The sequence below is a fragment of the Meriones unguiculatus genome, chromosome 19 (genome assembly GCF_030254825.1).
Source record: "Meriones unguiculatus strain TT.TT164.6M chromosome 19, Bangor_MerUng_6.1, whole genome shotgun sequence".
NCBI lineage: Eukaryota > Metazoa > Chordata > Mammalia > Rodentia > Muridae > Meriones > Meriones unguiculatus.
The window spans coordinates 22,897,219-22,923,280 of record NC_083366.1 but is presented as its reverse complement, the minus strand read 5'-3'; the positions used below and the strand labels follow the sequence as shown (position 1 = coordinate 22,923,280).

The window sequence follows — 26,062 nt, the reverse complement described above, 5'->3', positions numbered from 1 at the left end:
TCTTTTCAGTCTAAAAGGAAACAAAATTTATGTTAACTAAGAGGTCTTATAATAATTTTTAACCCATATCATATAGCAAAGATGACAGAGTTATATCATATGGTTGCCTTTTAAACATGTGTTTATAAACTTTGTTTATAGACTTTATAAACATATATATATTCTAAACAACAGTTTGAATATAACTTTAAAATATATTTAATTACTTTTGATCTATAACCTAGATATATATTAACCGTTTAAGATCAGCCAAAAACAAACATATCATGACCATATATTTAAACACACAGATAAAGCTCTTTTTACTGGATTCAGCATGATAGTCAAGAGCAGCCCAATATCAACACAAAGTTTCCATATAACCAGTTAAGTTTGCTTTAGTTCCATAGGGCCTGATAGCTGTTTTACAGGCTGAATTAGCAGTCTCAAAAGGCAATTGCTTCACAAAGGAAGTCTACTCTAAGTAAATACTCCTTTTGTGTTACATTAAAATTATTATTATTATTAATATTTAACATTTTCAATTTTTTAAAAATTAAACCTGTTCTCTTTCTAATTGGATTTTTCTCAGAGAACAGTAACATCTTCTTGCAGTGATCTCGAGCCCCTGTACCCATGGGGGGAGGGCGCAGGAGGCCAGTCTGAATTATGAGACTTGGCAGCTTTTATTTCTGACTCCGTTTCATCTTCATTATCTAGCTCCTAAATTATTTTCTTCTCTCAAATTACACAAATCTGTTTGAGCTCCTTCATGAACATTTGAAATAACCTTACAAGTACTTTTTATTTTATTTTTTTTGTCTGTTTGGCTGCTCTAAGTATTAAGTAACTCTTTAGTTTAACAAAGTAAAGGGATTAGGGAGTTTTATTCTAATTCTCTGTGTCTTAAAAACTTATTTAGGGGATTTGATAGATCCCATCTTACTAGTTCCCTGCCCCTGACAACCACCCGATGACATTACTTTGGTCAATTGCTTTGCATGCGTTGCTCCTGTGGTCTGTATAACTTTCCTCAGCTGGTCCTCCATCTCTGGTTCCCAGGGTTTTGGCTTCATCTGTCACAGGCCAGCAGTGACACCTGAAAACCACCTGAGAGAGGGATGGGGAGAGAGAGACAGAATGACACAGAGAAGGACACCAAGTCTACATGCTGATCAAAGTGTCAGTTTAATGGACGTCAGGTTAACACTTAAGTAGGCAAAAAAGTACAAGCAGTTTCTCACGCAGGCCATTTTACTTAGCCAAAATATAAGAGGGCTTACTCAAAGTTATACAGACATGCTGTCTGGTTACCATGGTTACATGGAATTTATGGTCTAGTTCTCAGGGCCAGAGCCTTCTGCAGGCAACGTCAATCTCTTGGCTACGAAGATTTAGATAGGAACAAGGACCAAGAGGCCAAATTCCCTTGTTGAGATGTGCCCTCCTAAATTGCCATTAACTCCAAAAAGACTGCCACACAGTTTCTTTATCCACTGTTCAGGTGAGGAATATCTCGGATGTTTCCAATTTCTGGCTATTAAGAATAAAGCTGCTGTGAACATAGTTGAACAAATATTCTTGTGATGAAGGATGTTTTGGGTATATGCCCAGGAATAGTAGAGCTGGATCTAGAGGTAAAACTATTCCCAATTATCTGAGAAAAACACCAGATAGATTTCCAAAGTGGAGGTACAATTTTGCACATCCACCAGCAATGGAGGAGTATTCCCCTTGTTCCACAATCTTGCCAGCATATGCTGTCACTTGTGTTTTTGTTCTTAGCCATTCTGGTGGGTTTAATCTCAGAGTCATTATCATTTTCATTTTCTTGATGACTAATGATATTAAACATTTCTTTTTCTAATTAATTATAATTTATTCATTTTGTGTCCAAGCTATAGCCCCCTCCCTTGTCCCTTCCCAACCCCACCCTTCCAACCTCTTCTCCTTCCATGCCCCTTCCCTAGTCTACTGATAGGGGCACTTCTCCCCCTTTCTATCTGACCCTTGCCTATCAGGTCTCATCAGGAGTGGCTGCATTGTCTTCCTCTGTGACCTGGTGACACTGCTCCCCCTCAGGGGGGGGTGATCAAAGAGCAAGCTACTGAATGTTCACATCAGAGACAGACAGATCCTGTTACCCTTACTAGAATACCCACTTGGACACTGAGCTACCATGGACTACCTCTGTGCAGTGTTTCTAGGTTATCAACATGCATGGTCTTTGGTTGGAGTATCAGTCTCAGAAAAGACCCATGGGTCCAGATTTTTTGGTTCTGTTGCTCTCTTAGTGGAGCTTCTCTCCTCTCCAGATCTTTCAACTCCCTCTTCTTTCATAAGATTCTCTGCACTCGTCCAAAGTTTGGCTATGAGTCTCAGCATCTGCTTCAATACCCTGCTGGGTAGTCTTTCAGAGGCCCTCTGTGGTAAGCTACTGTTCTGTTCCCACTTTTCTCAACATCTCTTTAAGTGCTTCTCAGCCATTCAAGATTCCTCTGTTGAGAATTCTTTGTTTAGATCTGTACCTTATTGTTTAATTGGGTTATTTGGGTTCTTGGTGTTTAATTTTTGAGTTCTTTATATATTTTGGATATTAGCTTTTTATTCAATGTAGGATTGCTGAAGTTCTTGTCCCATTCTGTAGGCTTCCATGTTGTCCTACTAACAGTGGCCTTTCCTTTACAGAAGCTTTTCAATTTCAGGAAGTCTCATTTATTAATTGTTGCTCTTAGTACCTGAGCTGTTGGTGTTCTATTCTGGAAGTTGTCTCCTACACCAATGCTTTCAAGGCTATTTCCCACTTTATCTTCTTTTTGATTTAAAGTATCTGGTTTTATGTTGAAGTCTTTGATCCAACTGGACTTGAGTTTTGTGCAGAGTGAAAAATATGGATCTATTTGCATTCTTCTAAATGCTGACATTGAGTTAGACCAGAACTGTTTGTTGAAGCTGCTTTCTTCATTCCATTATATGGATTTGCCTTCTTTTTCTTTTCTTTTCTTTTCTTTTTTTTTTGAAATTAAAAAAAATTATTGAAGATCTGAAAAACAACTACAAGATTGACTTTTCCATAAAACTGTAGCTACACAATACATTGTGTCTATGTTAAAACGTGCATTAGACACAAATACAAAAAACCATGAAAAACAAGCCAGCATTCTTTTAACAATTGAGCAAAGATAAAATGCCTAAGGAACAACATGGATGACTTGCAAAGAATGGGCTCTTTAAGCACCATTAAAAAAAAAAGAGCACAGATGAATGAGTGTTCAGTTATATACACTGAAGTGAATCTTTGGCACTAGGAATCAGAGCATTTTGTCATACAGCATTAATACATATTATAAAAGTGCGCAGTGTCAATGGAACAGAACCACCAGCATTCAAAAGCAGCTTTGTCAACTAAGCAATGAAACACTCTACAGCATGTCTCTTTTGTCCATCACTGAATACACTGATAGAAACTTTGAAATGAAAAAAGAAAGAAAAAGGAGCAGTGACTCCTTTTATTTTTCTCTGTTTAAAATCAAAGAGAAAACAAACATCAACTGTTATACACTAATGGTCTTCAAAGTACATCATTTGTATAAGAGAAGGACCAAGAACCAAACTGTTTACAGAGATCCAAGCATGAGTGAGAGAGCACACCCCTCACACGGCTTTTCGGTGGTACTCAGGAGGAGCCACTTCATAATCACTGGCACTGAACAAAGTTGCGGAATTCTTTGCCAGGTACTTGAGAAAATCATGTAGATAGTTCAGTAATAAAGCAAGGCTTTTCTCATCTAGAGGTGTGTAGGCCAACATCGCTCCAATTCGCACAAATAATCTCAGTAAATGTGGCGCTCCATACCCCTGGGACATGGGTGCATCGGGGTGATCAGCGAGAATTTCAGCATACTGTGATCTCTCTAATTTGTAGAGTAGCTGAGTGCCCAACATTACACTGAAGTACTCCTTTATCCTACCACAACCTCATTAACAGCATACTCCTTATATCTGTATTTCCTCGAGATTTCTTATAATTTGCATAATACTCCAAAATGGAATCCACATTCTTCTTGGCCGGAAGATAAAATAGCTGCTTTTGTCTGGTGATCAAGTCCCAGTCATCCACAAGCCATGGTTTCAGCATTTCAGGAATCTTTACTTTAACTTCAACTCTGTTCATGAATGTTTCTTCATTTTCAACTGTAGGATCTACCTGGGTTCTTTTCTTCCTAGGAGGCTGAGGTGTCTCACTGGTACTGCCACCATATCCATTTCCAGGTGTTTTCTGCTTGTTCTTTTTTGTTTTCACGTCAACATTTTTTTTTTGTTGCAGACCAGATGTCTTCATTCCTGGAGGAGCCCCCCTCTCATCTTGCCCTCTGCATATTGTTCCTGATTGGCCTTTTGAAGATCTCGCTGCTTCTGCAAATTGGTGTCCACATATTTGAGTACTCTGCTTTATGGAACACATTCATCCCAATTTTTATTCCAACCACTGTAATGGATAAAGTATTTCACTTGTTTGTCTTTTATGGCAACCTTTACACACTTTGCTTCATACAGAAGAGGCCCATGAAAGCACAGCACTCACTCACCCTCCTGGAATTGGTCCTGCTTGGGCGCCATTTATAAGTGATTCGCTGCCTCCTCCTTCTCCCACCACCCCGACTACCGCCCCCTACTCTCTATCCCACCCAACTTTGCGTCAGTCACGCCCGCGGGAACAGCCAGCTCTACATCCTGGGTGCGATTTGCTAGAGCCGGCTGACCTCACAGCACTGCGATGCTACCAGCCGCCCCCTCGGCCAACAGCTGCCCGCTCAAAACTCAAGTGTCCTAAGGTGTGTAGGTTTATTTCTTCATCTTCAATTCCATCTATCAATCTGTCTTTTTTTGTGGAATACCATGCAGTTTTCCTTACTATTACTCTGTAGTACATTTATTGTAGAGGGTTGTTTTCCATATTTTTTTCCATAGGAAGTTGAGAATTGTTCTTTCAAGATATGTAAAGAATTGTGTTGGAAGTTTGAAAAATTGTGTTGGAATATATTGAATCTTTAGATTGCTTTTGGTAAGATGGCCATTTTTACTGTTTATCCTACCAATTCATGAGTATGAAAAATATTTTCATCTTCTGATAAGTTCTTCAATTTCTTTCTTCATAGACTTGTAGTTATTGTCATACAGGTCTTTTATTTGTTTGGTTAGAGTTACACCAATATATTTTATATTATTTGTGGTTATTGTGAAGGGTGTTATTTCCCTAATTTTTTTCTCCACCCACATATTATTTGTATAAAGGAGGACTACTGATTTTCTTTAGGTTAATTTTTTTAATCCAACTACTTTCGTGAAAGTGTTTAACTGCTGTAGGAGTCCCCAGGTAGAAAATTGGTGTCACTTATGTATGCTATCATACCATTTGCAAATTGAGAAGCTTTGACTTATTCCTTGACAATTTGTACCCCTTGATCGACTTTAGTTGTCTTATTGCTCTAGCTAAAACTTCAAGTACTGTGTTTACAGATATAACAAGAATGGGAAGTCTTGTCCCTGAATTTAGTGGAATTGCTTTAATTTTCTCTCTATTTAATTTGATGTTGGCAATTGGCTTGTTTTATATTGTCTTTATTATGTATAAGTAGGATCCTTGTGTCCTTGACTTCTCAAAGACTTTTATCATGAAGTTGGATTAGATTTTCTCAAAAGCTTTTACAGCATCTAATGAGAAGATCATACGATGTTTTCTTTTCTTTTCTTTCTCTCTCTCTCTTTTTTTTTTTTTTTTTTTTGTCTTTCACTTTGTTTGTATGGTGGATTACATTGATCGGATTTTGATGTTATTTCTGCATCCCTGGGATGAAGCCTACTTGATCATGGTGGATAATGTATTTGATGCTTTCTTGGATTCGGTTTGCAAGTATTTTATTAAGTATTTTTGTATCAATGTTCATGAAGGAAGTTGGTCTGAAATTCTCTTCCTTTGTTGAGTCTGTGTGGTTTAGCTATCAGGGTGACTGTGGCTTCATAGAATGTGTTTGGGCATGTTCCTTCAGTTTCTATTTCGTGGAATAGTTTAAGAACTAATGGTATTAGCTGTTCTTTGCAAGTCTGTTAGAATTCTGCATTAAAAACATCTGACCCCTTTTTTGGTGTTTTTTTTGGTTGGATGATTTTTGATGACTGCTTCTATCTCCTAAGTGATTATATTACAGTTTATATTGTTTGTCTGATCGTGATTAAACTTTGGTAAGTGAAATCTCTCAAAAAAATTGTACATTTAATTTAGATTTTTCAATTTTGTGGAATACAAGCTTTTGAAGTAAGACCTAATAATTCTTTAAATTTCATCATTGTATTTTGTTATATCCCCCTTTTCATTTCTGATTTTGTTAGTTTGAATACTGTCCCTCTAGCATTTATATAGTTTTGCTAGGGGTTTGACTGTCTTACTGACTTTTTCCATTTCATTGATTCTTTGTATTGTTCTCTTAGTTTCTAAGTTATTGATTTCATTCCTGAGTGTGATTATATCCTGCCATCTATTCCTCTTGGGTTTGTTTTTTTTTTCTTTTTTTATGTATTCTACAGCTTTTAGGTGTGCTTTTAAATCTCTAGTGTGAGAACTCTGTACTTTCTTTATGAAGTTGGTTAGTACTGTGGACTTTTCTTTAGCACTGCTTTCATTGTGTCCCTTAAGTTTGGGTATGCTTTACCTTCATTTTCATTGAATTCTAGAAATGTCTTCAATTTCTTTTTTTATTTCCTTCCTGACCCAGTGGTCATTGAGTAGAGAGTTGTTCAGTTTCCATGAATTTGTAGGCATTCTATTGTTTCCATTGTTTTTGAAATCCAGCTTTAATGCATGGTGCTCTAGTAAAATACAGGATTTATTTAGAATTTCTAGTTTCTTTTGAGGCTTTCTTTGTGACTGAATGTATGTTCAGTTTTAGAGAAGGTTCCCTGAGGTACTGAGAAGAGGTACATTCTTTTGTGTTTAGGTGAAATATTCTGCAGATATTTGTTAAGTCATTTTGATTCATGATGTCTGTTAGTTTCATTATTTCTCTATTTTTGTTTCTGTCTTCATCTTTACATTAGTGAGAGTGAGGTGTTGAAGTCTCTCACTATTAATGTGGGGCTTCAATGTGGGATTTAAGCGTTATCAATGTTTCTGTTATGAACAAGGGTGTCCTTGCAGTTGGGGCATAGATGATCAGACTGAGATGTCATCTTGCTGGATTTTTTCTTTGATGAGTATGAAATACCCTTCCCCATATCTTTCAATTAATTTTGGTTGAAAGTCTATTTTATTAGATACTAGAATGGCTACTCCAGCTTGTTTCTTGGGTCTGTTTGATTGGAAAACCCTTTTTAGCCCTGTACTCTAAGATAATGTCTATACTTGCTGCAAAGGTGTGTTTCTTATATGCATCAGAACGATGGATCTTGTTTTGATATCCATTCTGTAAGCCTGTATCTTTCTATTGGGGAATTGAGTCCACTGTTGTTGAGAGATATTAATGACCAATGATCGTTAATTCCTGTAATTTTGATCTTGGTAGTAGTAGAGGGTATTTGTGTGCTTCCATTCTTTCAATTTTGCTGATGTGGGGTTATTTTCTTACTGTTTTTCCCTGGGTGTAGTTAGCCTCCATGGGTCAGAGTTTTCCTTCTTGTATCTTCTGCTGGGCTGGATTTCTCTGAAGATATAGTTTAAATTTGTTTTTGTCTTGAAATATCTTGCATTCTCATATATGGCGATTAAAAGTCTTGCTGGATATAGTATTCTAGATGACATCTGTGGTCTCGTAGTCCCTGTAAGATATCTGTCCAGTTCATTCTTGATTTTAGAGTCTCTGTTGAAGTCAGGTATAATTCTAAAAGCTATGCCTTTATATGTGAGTTGGCTATTCCCTTTTAATATTCTTTCTTTGTTCTGTACATTTAGTGTTTTGGTTATTGTGTTGGGAGGATTTTTTTGTTTCCATTTATTAGGTATTTTATAACTTGTATGTTCATAGGCAATTCTTTATTTAGGTTGGGAAAGATTTCTTTTATGATTTTTTAAAAAATTTATTTTATTTTTATATTAATTATAGTTTATTCACTTTGTGTCCCAGCCGTAGACCCTCCCTCCTTCCCTCCCAATCCATTCTCCTTCCCTCATCTCCTACCATGTCCCTCACCAAGTTCACTGAAAGAGGAGAACCTCCTCCTCTTTGATCTTACACTAGCTTACCAGGTCTCATAAGGACTGGCTGCACTGTCTTCCTCTGAGGCCCGGTAAGGCCCGGTAAGGCCCAGTAAGGCTGCAATGAGCGTAAGTGGCCAGTCCAGACATCTGCAGCTGAGCAATCTGGTACCAGCAGACCTCCAGGAGACATCCTCACTACTAGTATTCATCAGAAAAATGGAAAATTAGGGTGGCCATCAAACCTGCAAAGACAAAGAAATTCCATAATGCATGTGGTCATTCTGTTTCCAGAAGGAATGATTTCTATGCAGTTGATTTTAGTATGAAAGTATGAAAATTTATTTTCCTAAGGCATACAATCATCTTTTCTTACTTTCAAAAATAGTACTTTCTACTTGAAAAGAAAACAGTAGATAAATTATTGAGATTTCTTTCCCTAGTACTCAATATGTAGAAAATAAAGTATCAAACTGGTCTCTATCAAAGAGAGAGAGAGAAGAAGAGCTAGAGACATGGCTTGGGTTACTCAAGCACTGACTGCTCCTCCAGAGTTCCCAGATGATATTCACAATAGCCATGGCTCACGATCATCTGAAACTCAAGTTCCAGGGGACACTATGCCCTCTTTTGCCCTATAAGTTTCCTCAATGCACATGGTACACAGATATACATGTAGGCAAAGCCCATACAAATATCTAAAAGTCATTTAGATAATAAAATATTATATCAAGTAAAAAAAAAATCCAACCCTTTATTTTAAAATTCCTCAGAGAGAGCAAACACTGTCCTATGTTTTTGAAAACAAGAAACCAAGTTAAGTACTCTATGCTAAACAGTAGTTGAGGGATGGTGGGATGGATCAGTTGAGTAAGGCAACAGCTACCAACTGATGACCTGAGGTTGATCCCTGGGACCTCTGTATTGGAAGGGGAGAAACTACTGTGGCAAGTAGTCATCTCATCTCCACCACATGTGCTCACTCACATACATGTACACATATATACATGTAAATAAGTGAAAGAAACTAAAATGTTTGGGGAGATATAGATTATTCATATTTAATTTCTTTTGTTTTCAATTGCATTTGTTTATAATACATCTTAGTCTCTCCCTGGTTCTGAGGACTATAAAAAGATCAGCAATGTATCTGGCTTATTTCAGCTTAGAATTTTCAGGGTACTCCTGATTGTGTGAATGAGTGGGTCTCTGACTCTTGTGCCTACTCTTGGGGTTCTTTTTCTTTGTTGGGTTGCCTTGTCCAGTCTCAATGTGATGTTTTTTGCTTTTCTTACTATGTTCAATTTTGTTAAGTTTGATTGTTATTTTTAGAAGGCTTTTCTTTTCTAAGGAGAGACAGACAGACATGGAGTGGATCTGGAGGTGAGGCGAGGTGAGGAATAATTGGAAAAGGTAAAGATAGGAGAAACTTTAATCAGGATATATTGTATAATAAAAGAATCTATTTTATTTTTCTTTTTAAATTAAATTTTCATTTTCTATATTAAATACAGTTTATTTACTTTGTATCCCAGCTGTAGCCCCTCCTTCATTCCCTCCCAATTGAACCCTCCTTCCCTCATCTCCTTCTGCCCCTACCTAAGCCCACTGATAGGGGAGGTCCTCCTCCCTTTCCATCTGACTCTAGCTTATGAGGTCTCATCAGGACTGGCTGCAATGTCTTCCCCTGTGGCCTAGCAATGCTGCACCTCCCTCGGGGGTGGGAGGAAGAAGGGAAGGTCAAAGAGAAAGCCAGCCACTGAGTTCATGTCAGAGACAGTCCCTGTTCCCCTTACTAGGACACCCACTCAGATACTGAGCTACCATGTGCTATGTCCGATCAGAGGTTCTAAGAAGTCCATTGTCATAGTAATTCCATATCATCAGACACAAATAAAAGTATAAATTAAACTCCCAATTAAGAATTTCTAGATATTATAAAATAGAAAAGACAGATTGAACAATAGCATATTATCTATGTACCAGTACTCTGGAATATGTATTGTCCAATGTTTGTATGTTTAGTGTATATGTAACTTTATGTATCGTTTTCTGAAATATTGGCTTAAATGGAATGTTTACTACACTGACCTTAAATTTCAGTTTCAGAATTGATTAATAATTCACTAACCTCCTGCTAAATAAAACAGTGATTTTGATTCAGAAATAGAAACAATATTTGTCAGAGACAAAATCTCACACACAAGAGAATAACTGCATTTCACCATAACAAAAGTCACACAAGTTACAAAGAGTTAAAATACTGTTCACCAAGTCTAATAATATGAACACACAAATAGTAGCTCTGTCTCTATGAAATATGTACTATGTTATTCATTTTTCTGTATATTATTAAATTAACAATTTCCTAGAAATGTTTATTACATGCTATTTTATTATGCTTACAATTATCATACAATATGCTTGTAACTTTCATACAATATAATAGTTTTCATTTTTAATTAATTTCCACATTGGAATTGAGAATGAACATTCCATACTTTCTCTCACTGATAAGTACATCTTGTCTAAAATTCTATAACCTTATTTGTAGAATGAAAATTACAGTTTCTTGGAACATTAAATTCTCTACAGCGGAGGTTCTAGGTTATATCCATACATGGTCCTTCGTTGGAGAAACAATCTCATATAAGATCCTTGTGCTCAGATATATTTGGTCCTTGTGGAGCTTCTGTCCTCTCCAGGTCATATTAACTCCCCCTTCTTTCATATGATTCCCTGAAGTCTGCCCAAAGTTTGGTTATGAGTCTCAGTATCTGCTTTGATACACTGCTAGGTAGAGTCTTTGAGATGCCATCTGTGGTAGGCTCCTGTCCTGTTTCTTCTTTTTTTCCTACATCCAATACCCATCCCACTTGTCTTTCTAAGTAACTTGTAACTTTCTAAGTGAGGATTGATCATCTTACCTGGGTCCTCTTTCTTTTTTTTTTTTTATCTTTTTTAGGTGTATAGATTTCATTATGTTTATCATATCTTTTAGGTCTATATAAGTGAGTATATACCATGTTTGTCTTTCTCCTTCTAGGATACATCACACAGAATGATCTTTTCCTGATCCCACCATTTGCCTGTAATTTCATGATTTCCTCGTTTTTGATTGTTGAGTAATATTCCATTGTGTAAAAATACCACATTTTCTGTATCCATTCCTCCATTGATGGACATCTGGTTTGTTTCCAGGTTGTGGCTATTACATATAAAGCTGCTGCAAACATGGTTGAGCAAATGCCCTGGTTGTGTACTTGAGTATCTTTTGGAAATATGCTTAGGAGTGGTATAGCTGGGTCTTGAGGATAACATAGAACCTCTGCTCAGACAAAGCCCATGGTAACTCAGTATACAAGTGTGTTCCCTAGTTAGCGGAACAGGGACTATTTTTGACATGAACTCAATTTCTGGCTCTTTGACCTCCCCACCTCCCAAGGGAGGAGCAGCCCTGCTAGGCCACAGAGGAGGACTTTGCAGCCAGTCTTGAATATATCTGATAAAACAGGGTCAGATTAAAGGGGAGGAGGTCCTACCCTATCAGTGAACTTGGAAACGGGCAAGGAGGAGATGAGAGCATGACAGTGAAACTGGGAGGGAATGAGGGAGCATGATACAGCTGGGATACAAATTTAATAAAGTTTAACTAATAATAAAAATAAATAAATAAATGAAAAATTCTCTACAGCAATAAAAATGTTTCTAAATATTATTCCATAATTTTTAAAAATGTGTATATGTGTGTCCCTGTGCACGTTTATAAATGTGTATTTGTGATTGCAAAAGCATTTTCATGTATAAAGTATGAACATGGATATAGAGGCCATAAGAAACCCTTAGGTGTATCCTCAAAAATGCACTCACTCTTTTGAGGTAGGCTCTCTCACTGGCCTTGTCCTCACTGGTTAGCATAGGATGGCTGGCATGCAAGCCCCGAGTATGTGCAAGTCTTCACCTCCACAACACTTGAATTACAAGAGCACATGTTGCACCCAGGTTTTAATCACACTTTCAAGGCAAGTGCTTTACTGACTGAGCCATCTTTCAGCATCTCCATGGGCCTTAAATATCTTCTCAATGATTTTTAGTCCTCAACATTGACCTTAGTATATTTGAGAAAAATCAGTACCAGCTGTGTTACTGATCACATCAAGTCAGCAGTTCTCCAGCTAGAACACTTAATTCCTGAACAGAAGCACTAGAGGAATGAAGAGAAGTTTTTCAAACCTTTAAATTTATTAAATTTCTTGATGACATTGAACAAGTTCATATGCAGGTGGTGACATAGACTACAAGGTTGGTGTCATACATTTAGTAGGATCAGGATTTAAGCAAGTACTGGTGAAAATGACATGATGGCATGATATTGATATTGGGACATTTCAATGAGCTACCTGATATATCCACAGTGCATATTTACAGGACATAAAGATTGAGTTCACCATAGAGAAAATAGAGATTCTGCACTGAGGTGGGCTAACCGAGGATATTCCCTTGAAACAGTACAGACCTCCTGTACTCTGATTTTCCCTGTCTTTTTACATTTATTGAGATAACATTAAAAATGTTCCTCCAGAAAAAAAAAAAACAAAAACAAAACAAAACAAAACAAAAAAACAGAATAAAACATATATACAAAGCTACTTACCTGTCAGCAGTTACATATCGCACATTTCTGTTCAGGCCATCAAGGACTTTCATATCCTCTGAACTCAATTGGAAGTCAAAAACCTACCACACAGATAGGAAACATTTTTATGTATTTACAATATTAAACTACATCTTTTCCAATCAGCACATTGTAAATTCAAGAGATTGAACAGTGAATGTGGTTGCTTGGTAAAATGCTTGAAAACTCCTGGCTTTCACAAAATACAAAGATATTCAATAAAACACTGAAGTGAGAAATGAATTCCAGCGTCAGCATCACTCAAAAGCCCCCACATGCTGACTCCATCCACAATGAACAGGCAAGAAAGATTTGAATGGAATGTGAGGAGGAAAGAAATTGGATATAATTCAAAGAGAAAAACATCACTGCTTAGGAGATCTAAACCATGAATGCAATTGTCTGAATGTGTAACTCAATTCAGTAATAATCACTTAAATAGGTTTATTTCAATGTCTGAGCAAAGAAAAGTCAAAGTATGAAAATGTTATTTTGAACATACGGTAAATGAGAATTCTATAGATATTTTAATACTAGGCGTGTCTCATTGAAAGGAACTAAGAACTGGCTTCCAGGTGGTCATCTTTAATACTCTTTGAAGTTTAATCTACAGGATGACCTATAATTATTAAGATATTGAAACAATTCCATCTATAAATCACTAGCATTGATCTTGAAATCAATACCAAGAACATGAGGTAGAAGGAATACATTCATACAAGGCTTTTGAGTTTTTAAAGAAGAACATACTGTCTCATCTACTCCTCACCTTAATGTTCTCTTTGATCCGCTCTTTTTTGAGACTGGTGTTGAGGACCACAATCCCACGCTGCACCTGGTAGCGAAGTGCAATCAAGGCTGGAGTTTGCTTGTACTTTTTTGCCATAGAACCAAGAACTGGTTCATCCAAAAGAACAGGGGTGTTCTCGTCCATCCTGGAATGAAATGTAAGGAGGCTAAATTCCTCAAGCTGTAGCTTGCAAAGAAGCTTCAAATATACACAAAAGCGGCTCTAGAGAATGAGGGTCCCAAGTGTGTTCCTGGACCTGATACACCATTATCACCTTTTATTCTCTCCAAAATGCAAATTTTCTCTGCATCCAAACCCATGATTATAGCCTTAAAGTTGCAAGACTAAAGGTATGTCAAGAACAATTGTGAGTTTATGATTTAATGACCTCATTACCATCCTTTGTATCTTTGTGTTCCCAGGACACCATAGGCAACCAGTACAATGTCATTTGACTTGCAGAAATCCAGAAGTTTTGTTTGGTTGAGATAAATATGGCATTCTATCTGCAGACGAATGAAGAAAGATACCATGTTACTTGAAATCCCATGTTCACATAAAAACGTGTTAAATTACAATAAGCTAAATTAGGAAAGCCTGTGTAACTAAGTGTGGATTAAATATAACAATGCAAAGACTTCAGCAAATAACCCTTGACCATGCTGATGCAAGAAACATTAATTAATTGCAGTGGGTCATAAAAAATTAAAATTGAGGTTCCTGGGAAGTAGACCATGTTTGTGGGTTGGGTGTAGAATGAAGGAATAAAGGATAATGGGCAGAGGGAGTTTCACTGAGATGCATACATAAATTTTCAAAAGAACACATACCATTTTTAAGTGTATAAAAGAAAATAATAGATTTGTTCATGGCTCTAATTCCAGAATTTGGAAGGCTGGGTCAATGTGTGTGTGTGGATGTGTGTGAGTGTGTTTGTGACAGCATGCTTTTGGAGGTTCTAGGACAACTAATATGAGTCATCTCCTTCCTTCCACCAACTGAAGGATCAAATTGTGGTTTTCAGGCTTAATTTTATTCACTAATCCATCTCACTAGACCCATGACATATATGTTTTATTGCTACAGTTACTGTATATATTGATGGACTTTGTAAAGATATGTTGATATGACTATAACCTGTACTTTCTATTTACTCTCACTCTCCTTTTACTCTCTACTCCCATAATTCCCATTCAATTCTTCAGATTCTATGAAAACTTCTAATATCTATGTTCTTAGGAATAGTTTAAAAAGTAGTAATTATGAGATGAACCAACCTTTGAATAAAATCTTAGGGGTAAATGCCCATTTCTTCAACAAGGACTCATGATAGAGTCAAGACATGGAACAGGGAATGGACTAAGTTTTAACTATGAAATAGTATGAACTTGATCGAACATTTGAAAGGGGATAGTCCATAGGCTGAAACAGCCAGTTGGGTAGAGACTTCAAATCAGGCAGATTTTTAGCAAGAAATGATAAGTAAAAATGAACTCAAAAGGTGAAATAATTCAAAATAAAAAATTTTATATTAATATGCATAAACACAAACAGATAATTGGACATAGAAAAATGAAAAGAAAATATATTTCTCATTACCAATTGTGGTTAATATAGAAACTTTTCTTAGAACATTGGTAACTAAATCTATACACTTACAATAAATATAGCTCTGGTGGATTGAGACTTAGTATGTAAATTTTCTGTAGTAGACAAGTAAACAAGTAACAATACAACTGAAAAGGAAAGAGAGTATTGCCAAGCTTCAACAAAATAACTCACTCAGGCAAAAATCATTGATGCATTCTCAAATATTGTGTGAAAGTTCATCATAAAGTATGAATTCCTGTTTTGTAAATCATGCACCCATGTCACAGTAATATCATGGAGAAAAAAATGTTGACAAAAAATAGATCCGCCTGAGACTAGTGTGGCCAAGCAGTCCAATGGCACATCAGTAAGAATGGGACAGTGCATCAGGATATTTTGATGCCTCTGTGAATATCAGAACACAACAGGATATTTTCCTGGCAAAAATGCTAATCATAAGTGTGATAAGCACTTACAGCTTATCACACTAATGATGAATATGGATCTATTTGCATTTTTCTATATGTAGACATCCAGTTAGACCAGCTCAATTTGTTGAAGATGCTATCGTTTTTTCCATTCTATTATTTTGGCATAAAAAACGAAGTATTCATGGGTGTGTGGGTTTATTTCTGGGTCTTCTACTCAATTCCATTGACCCACTATTCTGTTTCTATGCCAGTACCATGCAGTTTTTATTACTATTGCTCCATAGTACAGCTTGAGATCAGGGATGGAGATACCTCCAGATGATCTGTTGTTGTAAACCTATACTGTAAATATCCTTCATTTATGTCATTTGGAAAAGGGCTCATCAATATGAAATTTTTTGTTTTATCAGTTACATTTTATTAACTCTGTATCCCAGCCGTGTCCCGATCCCTTATTCCCTCCCAGTCCCTCCCTTTCTCCCTCATCTCCACCATGCCCCTTTCCAAGTCCACTGATAGGGGGGGACCTCCTCCCCATTCATCTGATCCTGTTTTATCAGGTATCTTCAGGACTGGCTGCAAAGCCCTCCTCTGTGGCCTAACAGGACTGCTCCTCCCTTCGGGGGTGGGGAGGCCAAAGAGCCAGTCATTGAGTTCCTGTTAGAAATAGTCCTTGTTCCCCTCACTTTGGGAAACCAATTGGTTACTGAGCTACCACAGGCTACATCTGAGTGTAAGTTCTAGGTTATATCCATACATGGTCCTTGGTTAAATGTCAGTCTCAGAAAAGACCCTGTGCCCAGATATATTTGGTCCTTGTGGAGCTCCTATCCTTTCCCCATCAGACTAACTCCCCTTCTTTCTTATGATTCCCTGTACTCTGCCAAAGGTTTGGTCATGAGTCTTTGCTTTGAAAACACTGCTAGTTAGAGTCTTTCAGATGCGCTCAGTAGACTCCTGTCATACGTTCAATGCACATCCCATCTGTCTTTCTAAACGAGGATTGATCATCTTGCCCCATGTCCGCTCAATTGTTTATCTTTTTTAGGTGTATAGATTTCATTATGTTTATCATATCTTATAGGTCTATGTAAGTGAGTATATCCCATGTTTGTCTTTCTCCTTCTGGGATATTTCACTCAGAATGATCAGATCCCACCATTTGCCTGCAAATTTCATGATTTCCTCCTTTTTAATTGCTGAGTAGTATTCCATTGTGCAATATGAAATTGTAAAAGAGGTTAGAATATATTTGGAAAAGATGTAAGTATAACAATTTTCCTTGGTAAAAGAACTACCTAGATTATTTTGAATAACAGGAAAAGTGAATGTGAATTAATAATTCATAACAGAATGAGGGTTGGAGAAATGCTTAATTGTTAGGGTAAATACCACACAAGGAAGATCCCAGGAATGCATATAAATTTGAGATGGGCAGAACAGTCTGCCAATATTTCTAGACAACCGGGGCAGAGCCCTGGGATTCAACTCTGTTAGCAAAACTAGCCTTATTAAAAATGGGCTTGAATAAGTTAGCATGCTTCAAAGACCAAGCGTCAGTGAAAGACTTATGACATCAACCTCAGGCCTTCACATATTCACCTACCTACACTGGATGTACACCATAAGCACATATACAAGAAAATAAACATATACAATGAGATTTTATAAACTCTCTCGGTTCTCGTAATGTGAATAAAATCACAAAAATATGTATCTTCTTTACTATGAGAAATTTCATGAAATCATCAGCAGTTAATAATGATATGTATGTCAAACTTTAAAAAGTTATACAACATGTGAAACACACATATGCATATGTAATCACATAAACTTTGCTACAATTTGCAGTCTTGCAAACAGTCAACAATTTTGGACATAGATGAAGAAATATGGAAGATCTATACCACCCATTCAAAATCACTAAACATGTTAAAGTAACCATTAAGGTACATTAAGAAGTGATTAACTAGGGCTGGGAGATAGCTCAGAGGTTAATATCACTGGCTGATCTTCCAGAGATCCTGAGTTCAATTCCCAGAAACCACATAGTGGCTCCCAACCATCTATGATGAGATCCTGTGCCATCGTCTGGTACACAGGCACATACGCAGACAGAATATTGTATCATAATAAAAATAAATGAATAAATCTAAAAAAAATAAATAAAACTAGAAAAAAGTGATTAATAACATATTATTCTTTATCAGTATATCTAATGATTTGGTCCTTATATGTCAAATACATAATTAACATATACTCTCATTTCCTATTTGTGAATTTCACTTGTCTATTGAAACTTTTTATAAATACCTAAAACAATGCAGCCACAGATAAAAAGAAATTATTTCACAATTTACTTGATGTCAAAAATCAGAAGAATATATTCAAATCTGCCCAAAAATAAAAGTAGCTGAAGTATTGTTCATTTTGTTTTTCTGAGTACTAAATTTTACATACCCAAATAATGTTACCACAGATAACTAACTTCCTTCTTCTAACCTGGATGAGAATTTTAGTCTGCTGTGAATTTTTTACTTTAATTTTTTCTATTAATTACACTTTATTTACTTTGTATCCCCCTATAGTTACCTCCCTCTTCCCCTCCCACTCCCTCCCTTCCTCTTCCTTCTCCTGGCATGCCCCTCTCGAAGTCTACTGGTAGGGGAGGTCTTTTCCCTCCTTCTGATCCTAGTCTGTTAGGTCTCATCAGGAGTGGTTGCATTTTCTTCCTCTCCTCTGTGGCCTGGTAAGCATATGAACCCTGCAGAAAACCAAACCAGCATCATCTGTTACTGTCAAAGCACCCTTATTTCATGGTAATCTCAAGCTTTTTCCACCTTTTCTTGGCACAGACCCTTACCATGTTCCTCCTGTTCATCATTGTTCATTCTTAGGACATCAAGTATAAGACAACCTTCCTATTTGGAGTGTGATCATGAATACACTCTACCTTGATCATCCTTACCTCTCTAAAATCTACCAAGAATCCAATAATTTCTCTCTTTGACGTTCATCTAGACTTTCACAGAGCAAAGCAGTCAAGCATCATAAATGTCCTATGCATAAACACTTGCATGGGCTCATGCTGTTCCACAAAGTTAAGATGAATACCAGAAGAGTACCTATCAACCAATGGCAAGAAGGGAAACAAGGGAATGGACAAAGAGAAGAGAAGGCCAAGATTCTCACCTGGTTGCACACGATTCTCACCTGGTTACACACAGGCTTGTACTTGAGTCCAGGCTTGTTCAGGATCATCTCCAGCTGCCTGCGGTTAAAGTTGGACACCCCAATGGACTTGGTTAGTCCTGCATCCTTACACTTCTCCATGGCCTATGGAGGAAAGGACAGTCACAAAATATTTGATGGGGTTGCACACCTTCTTCATTTCTGCTACATTAAAGGCACGCACATGACCCTTGTTCTTAAGACAAAACAGCCCTTGAAAGTAGCTTTAGTTTTTTTTATGAAAAAAGGTACACTCTACTCTCACAAATGAATTGTGGTATAACTTTTTCTCTTGCTGCATTCCACCTGTGCTCTCTAATTCAAGTACTTACCCCCCCCCCAGGTCTCACAGAGATCCGCTGTGTCAAATACAAATTTTCCATGTTCATCTTCTGGGAACTCATCTTCTCCTGGCTGGAGTAGAATCAAATGTTAAAATAACCTTCAACAAACACATTTTCCAACCAATAGCTATGCTTCTAGGGAAAGGGAAATCTGAGAATTAAATCTCCATATGATAGATAGATCATATTTAATAACATTTTCTTTTTAATATATTTTTTAAATTGAGTTATAGGCAATTCCTTTCATTATAAGATTTTATTTTCTTATATATATTATATAAATTTATAAATATTGCATCTTAGATCAGTCTGGAGTGTCTTAATTAGTACTTATGACTGTTTCATGATGACCATTTGCAGGAAGCCCATTTGAGGTCTCTTTCCCAGAAAAAACACTTCAATCTCCCGGAATTCCATGGTTGTAGGGTTTTTTTTTCCCTAGTGTTAAGACCCATGAGACATTTCCTTTCCACATAATGTCTACTAGTCCTTGTCCTGGTTTTCTTTAGTCAGCATATTGGTAAGACTTCACAGGTATAGCTTCTCTGATATCTCTATAAGACGCAATCTCAAAGCAAACTTTTCACTCTCTTAGATCTTATAATCATTCTGTACCCTCCTCTGCCATGATACCTGAGCCTTAGCAGGAGGCGTATTTTAGATCCATAGAACATATAGGTGACACATCACTAAGCTATCCTAACCCCAATCTACACTCTAAAAGAAATATATCTGGAAATACAAACAACATACCTTCAGGGCCATTGGGTAATGAATGAGGTATAGGTCCACATAGTCCAACTGAAATTTTTTAGTGACCGTTCCAAGGAAGATCTCACCAATTCTGGGCGATGGCTATTACACCAAAGCTACAGTTAAAGATGGAATTCACACTGAATTAATAAATTTAATAACTTAATAATTTACTTCACCTAACACAGAGACATTGTTCTATCAATTTGAAATTGATATGCATGGGGGAATATTGTACTTCTTTCCAAATACCTTTCAATCTTATATACCCATGTGAATCCTTTATGTTTATTATGAATTAATATTGAAATCACTCAAGGTCCAGTGTTTTAATCAAGTCATATAATGTACCTTCTCCATATTATGTTTTGCTGGATTGAAAATACAGTAAGGGTCTAATGCTCTTAGCCAGTCAACTCAATATGGAAGAATTAGTGGTGGGAGGGTCGGCATATGTATGTATGGTTTGATTATTTGATATGCACATGCAATATGGAAGCCTTATATGTCAATCACATAATTCCAACCTTGGGTGCCTATTTCTGTCACTCTCTAGCTTATGTAATTTTTAATTTTTATAACTGTAGGGGATATAGTTTCAATATTTTATTGTATGTTTGCTAGAAGGCAAAAAGGATGCATTATAACTTGCTAAAAGATATTTACAATTTTCAAAGTGTTGACACTGTTAAAAAGTTATCCAGGAGATACGCAGGGCTACTGTCTTCCATACTCTAGTTTACATCATATACCTATGAACTGAGATGTAGAAATGACATGCATTAAATTCAGGAATCCACAGGCAGCAATGATGAGAAAGTCATTTTCTGTGAATCAATACTGTATCCTATATGCAAATATATATGAATAAATACAAACCAGAAAGTGCAGATCACTAGCCATTACTGATCTAATATATGAACACCTATTCAAACACCATGGTTCATTCACGGGTACATGACTTAAACAGTACCTTTGTTGTGCAAAATACATCTTCTCTCCTCACAGTGCCATCAGCAATCTTGCTTCGGATGACTTCTCCCACATGATCTTCATTGTGATAGACAGAAGCAGTATCAAAATGACGAAAGCCAGCATCAATAGCTATTTTGGTGATATCCTTAGCCATACTCCCAGGAAACTGAAGAGCAACAAAAAGTGGCATTTATAGATAGATTCAGAATGTACTCGGGCACAAAATGTGACTCCTTTGCTATCTATTTTTCCATGTTTTGAAGTAAAGATTCCCTCTGATATGACAGTGATCATTGTCTATGGAGTAACACGAGTCAGGTAATCTGGGAACCTCTTTTATTCTTGGCAATCACAGTAAGTTAGTCATGACATAAGAGATGTCCACTTGCACCTAAAATCTAGGACTTACTTCAGGTAACCATAAGGATGTTAAGCAAGATTTACACAGGAAAGTATGCTCCATTTGACATAAAAATTAAATGTTGTATAAGGAAACAACCCTAAATGCCAAGCCCTAAAACTGTGTTCAAAAGTTCCAGGAGGACAGCTATTTGGTGACTCCAGAAAAAAACAGCTTCTCCTGCCACTAAATAACTGGAGATTGCATAAAGCTAGCAGGTGATGCAGTTTCAAAAATAGCTTTCACCCTGCACAAAACTAAAGTCCAATTGGATCAAAGACCTCAATAAAAAATTCAGACTCATTAAACCTGTTAGAAGAAAAAGTGGGGAAGATCCTGGAACTCATTGGCACAGGAGACAATTTTTTGAAGAGAACACCAACAGCCCAGACTCTAAGAGAAACAATCAATAAATGGGATCTCATGAAACTGAAAAGCTTCTGTAAAGCAAAGGACACTGGCGTCAAAACAAAACAACTGTCTACAGATTGGAAAGAGGTCTTCAGCAATCTTATATCTGTCGGAAGGCTAATATCTAGTATACATAAAGAATTTAAGAACCAACAAATCAAATAATCCAATTTAAAAAATGGGGTACAGACCTAAACAGAGAAGTCTCAATAGAGGAATATTGAATGACAGAAAAACACTTAAAGAAAAGTTCAATGTCCTTAGTCATCAGGGAAATGCAAGTCAAAATGACCCTGATATTTCACCTTACACTTATCAGAATGGCTAAGATGAATAACTCAAGTAACAACACATTCTGGAGTGGTCATGAAGAAAGGGGAGCCCTTTTCCACTGCTTGTGGGAATGTAAACTTATACAACCATTATGGAAATCAATCCGATGCTTTCTCAGACAATTAGGAACAGTGCTTCCTCAAGATCCAGCTATAGCATGCCTAGGCATATACCCAAAAGACAGTCAAGTATACAACAAGGACATCTGCTCAACCATGTTTATAGTAAGTTTATTTGTAATAGTCAGAAGCTGGAAACAGCCCAGATTCCCCTCAGTTGAAAAATGTGTACAGAAATTGTGGTACATGTACACAATGGAATATTACTCAGTGATAAAAAAAAAAAAAGGAAATCATGAAATTTGCAGGTAAATGGTGGGAACTGGAAAAGATCATCCTGAGTGAGGTATCCCAGAAAAAGAAAGACACACTGTATGCACTCACTCATAAGTGGATATTGGACATATAATACAGGATAAATGAACTAAAATCTGTACATCTAAGAAAGTTAATCAGGAAGGAGGCCTCTGGCTAAGATGCTCAATCCATGCTCAGAAAGGCAAAGAGGATGGACATTGGAGGAGGGAGAAAACAGGGAACAGGACAGGAGTCTGCCATAGAGGTCCTCTGAAAGGCTCTACCCTGCAGGGTATTGAGGCAGATGCTGAGACTCATAGCCAAGCTTTGGGCAGAGTGCAGGGACTCTTATGAAAGAAGTGGGAGATAGTAAAACCTGGAGAGTAGAGGAGCTTCACAAGGACAGCAAGGCACAAAGTCTGGGCACAGGGGTCATTTCTGAGACTGATATTCCAGCCAAGTACCACTCATGGAGATGGCCTGGAACCCCTGCACAGATGTAGCCTCTGGCAGTTCAGTAACCAAGTGGGCTCCATAGTAATGGGGACAGGGACTGTCACTCACATGAATGGATTGGACTGCTCTTTGATCACCTCCCCCTGAGGGGGGAGCTGCCTTGCCAGGCCATAGAAGAAGACAATGCAGCCACTCCTGATGAGACCTAATAGACTAGAATCAGAGTGAAGGGGAGCAAGACCTCGCTTATCAGTGGTTTGGGAGAGGGTCATGGGTGGGGAAGATGGAGGGTGGAACTGGGAGGAGAGAGGAGAGAAAGGCATGGGGAGGATACAAAGTGAATAAACTAATTAATAAAAATATAAAAATTAAAAAAATTCTGATGGGAAAAAAATAGCCTACATTCACAGTATGACCCTATTGATCCTCCCTTTTCTCTTTCCTATCATTAGATACAGAAATCCAGCTTAAATGACACAATCTTGTGTTCCCTTGAACTTAGGTCATTTGGTGACTGGGCTCTGTGCCCATGATCAGAGCATAGCCCAAACTTGAGATTCCCCACCTCTGGGGAATGTCCTCTCTGCCCCTCTCTAAATCCACTGATATGGGAGATCCTCCTCCCCATTCATCTGACCTTACCATACCAAGTCTCTTCAGGACTGGCTGCAATGTCCTCCCCTGTGGCCTAGCAAGGCTGTTCCTCCCTCGGGGATGGGGAAGTCAAAGAGCCAGCCACTGAGTTGATGTCAGAGACAGCACTGGTTTTACCTTGTGTGGTACAGCAGTACCAAAGCCAAGGACAGGAATGAAGTGACCATCATTTAGTTCCACACATTGATATTTGGAGTCCATGGTCTATCACTCTTCATGTGAAGCCTGCTCTGCTTGATGTTCACCCTCACAGGGAATTTAAGTAATGGCAGCTCCTCCTCTGCTTTCCTGGCTAAAGTTCAGTCCATGTCACAGGGAGGAGTTAAAATTTACACAAGTGATGATGAAATTTCAGGCGGTTAACTTACTTGTAAGAAAGACAATTCTTGTCTTTCTGATTATTGAAAAGAGATTTTAATGTTTAATTTTATACTAATTAGAGTTTATTCACTTTGTAGTCTATCTGTAACCTCCTCCCTCATCCCCTCTAACCCTACCCTCCCTCCCTCATCTCCTCCCATGCCTCTCTCCAAGTCTACTCATAGGGGAGGTTCTCCTCCACTTCCATCTAAACCTACCCTATCAAGTCTCCTCAGGACTGGCTGTATTGTCTTCCTTTGTGTCCTGGTAAGGCTGCCACCCCTTAGGGGGAGGTGATCAAAGAGCCAGCCACTGAGTTCATGTCAGAGACAGACCCTGTTACCCTTGCTAGGGAACCCACTTGGACACTAAGCTGCCATGGGTTACATCTATGCAGGAGTGCTAGTTTATCAGTTTCAGAAAAAAAAATGAGCCCAGGTTTTTTTGTTCTGTTGCTCTCCTTGTAGAGCTCCTGTCCCCTCCAGGTATTTCATCTCCCCCTTCTTTCATAAGATTCCCTGCACTCTGCCTAAACTTTGGCTATGAGTCTCAGCATCTGCTTTGATACACTGCTGGGTAGAGTCTTTCAGAGGCCCTCTGTAGTAGTCTCCTGTCCTGTTCCCTGTTTTCTCCCACTTCTGGTATCCATCCCATTTGCCTTTCTGAGAGAGGATTGATCTTCTTATCCAGGGTCCTGCTTCTTGTATAGATTCTTGAGGTGTACAGATTTTAGTATGTTTATCCTATATTATATATCTAATATCCATTTATAAGTGAGTATATAGCATGTGTGTCTTTCTGCTTCTGGGATAACTCACTTAGGATGATCTTTTCTGGGAAAGGATCTTGTTGTAAGTGGTAATTAATATTTACTAATAATTATCTTTTAGTAAAGCTTGCTGTTATGCCTAACACCTGTGTAACCAAATCACCACACAGACACTGGGTTTATTTAGTTAACCAAGAACACAATGCTGGGCAATAGCTACTCCATCCTAAACATCCAAGCCCTCATAGTTTCCTAACAGTTAGATTTCCCACATTATACTCGCTTTTTGTGAAATCTTAGGTCCAGTCCATCTCTCCATGTTGTTCCCAGATCTTTCCTCCAGCTCTACTTTCAAGCTCTCTTCTTGCCCCTTCTCCTCCCACTCATTTCCTGCCCTCTAGCTCCTCCCCTCTTTCTTGTCCTCTGGCTCCTCCCAGATCAACAGTGTGTCTAGTTGCATTGTTTTTGTCTGTTTACACAGAGTTGTGACAGGAAGCTTAGAATGATTATCACAATGCAATATCCGGATTGAAACCAGAGACTGGTTGGGGGAGGGGATCAACATTTGAATGAACAAGGGTAAGGTGTATACATTTCAAAAGAACATTATACCAACATTTCCCCCTTTAAGTCCAATAAAAAGCTCCTTTTCTTTCAATACATAAATAATTATGAAATTATAAAAACTGTTATGTAAAATCTACATGTGCAATGTCCAGTCCATGTGTATTTAGCACATGGAGAGGGTATCTTAGGAGAAGTATCTGATTATCCTATCTATCTTGACAATTTAAAAGTTCTATACCTAAATTAACTTTTATCCTTATTGGTATTATCTATATGAAAAGATTTTTTAACTTCTAAACAACTGAAGCTTAATTGTGGCACTATGACTATTTGGTCTTCAACCCCATCAGAGACTTGAGAAGGACTAAGATTACTTATTAGAGTAAATAGGAAGTGCATATTAGCAGCTTCCAATAAATAAAAATTTGACAGAGACAGTTTGCTGCCTGAACAGTCACCCATAACTTTCTGTTATGTTGCAGCATCATCTTCAGCCCTCTGGCTCACAATATTTGACAGACATATATGTGAAGTAGGAACTATTTAGGACTTGCTTACCCTGGCTTGGCAGAGTTCGGCAGTCAACTAACTTGTCCTTCATTTAAGCTTGCCCACTTTAGGCAGAATTTGTTTGTTGTGAAGCAAGGGTATTTTCTTTCTTTACCTGAGTGGCTTGTTTGCCACATTCTAAGCCATCTCCATATGGAGGCTCGTCGATGCTCATTATCTTCTTTGAGGTAGGCAGGGTGCTGCCAAGAGATGACTTGTCTCATTGTCAAAGAACCTTTAAAATAATAAAA

General features: G+C 37.6%; 2 pseudogenes; both read right to left on the bottom strand.

Moving 5' to 3' along the window:
* On the bottom strand, positions 1 to 24,005 carry LOC110542201 (aldo-keto reductase family 1 member C21-like; annotated as a pseudogene).
* On the bottom strand, positions 3,451 to 4,607 carry LOC110543196 (mortality factor 4-like protein 1; annotated as a pseudogene).
* Positions 24,006 to 26,062: the final 2,057 nt, after the last annotated feature.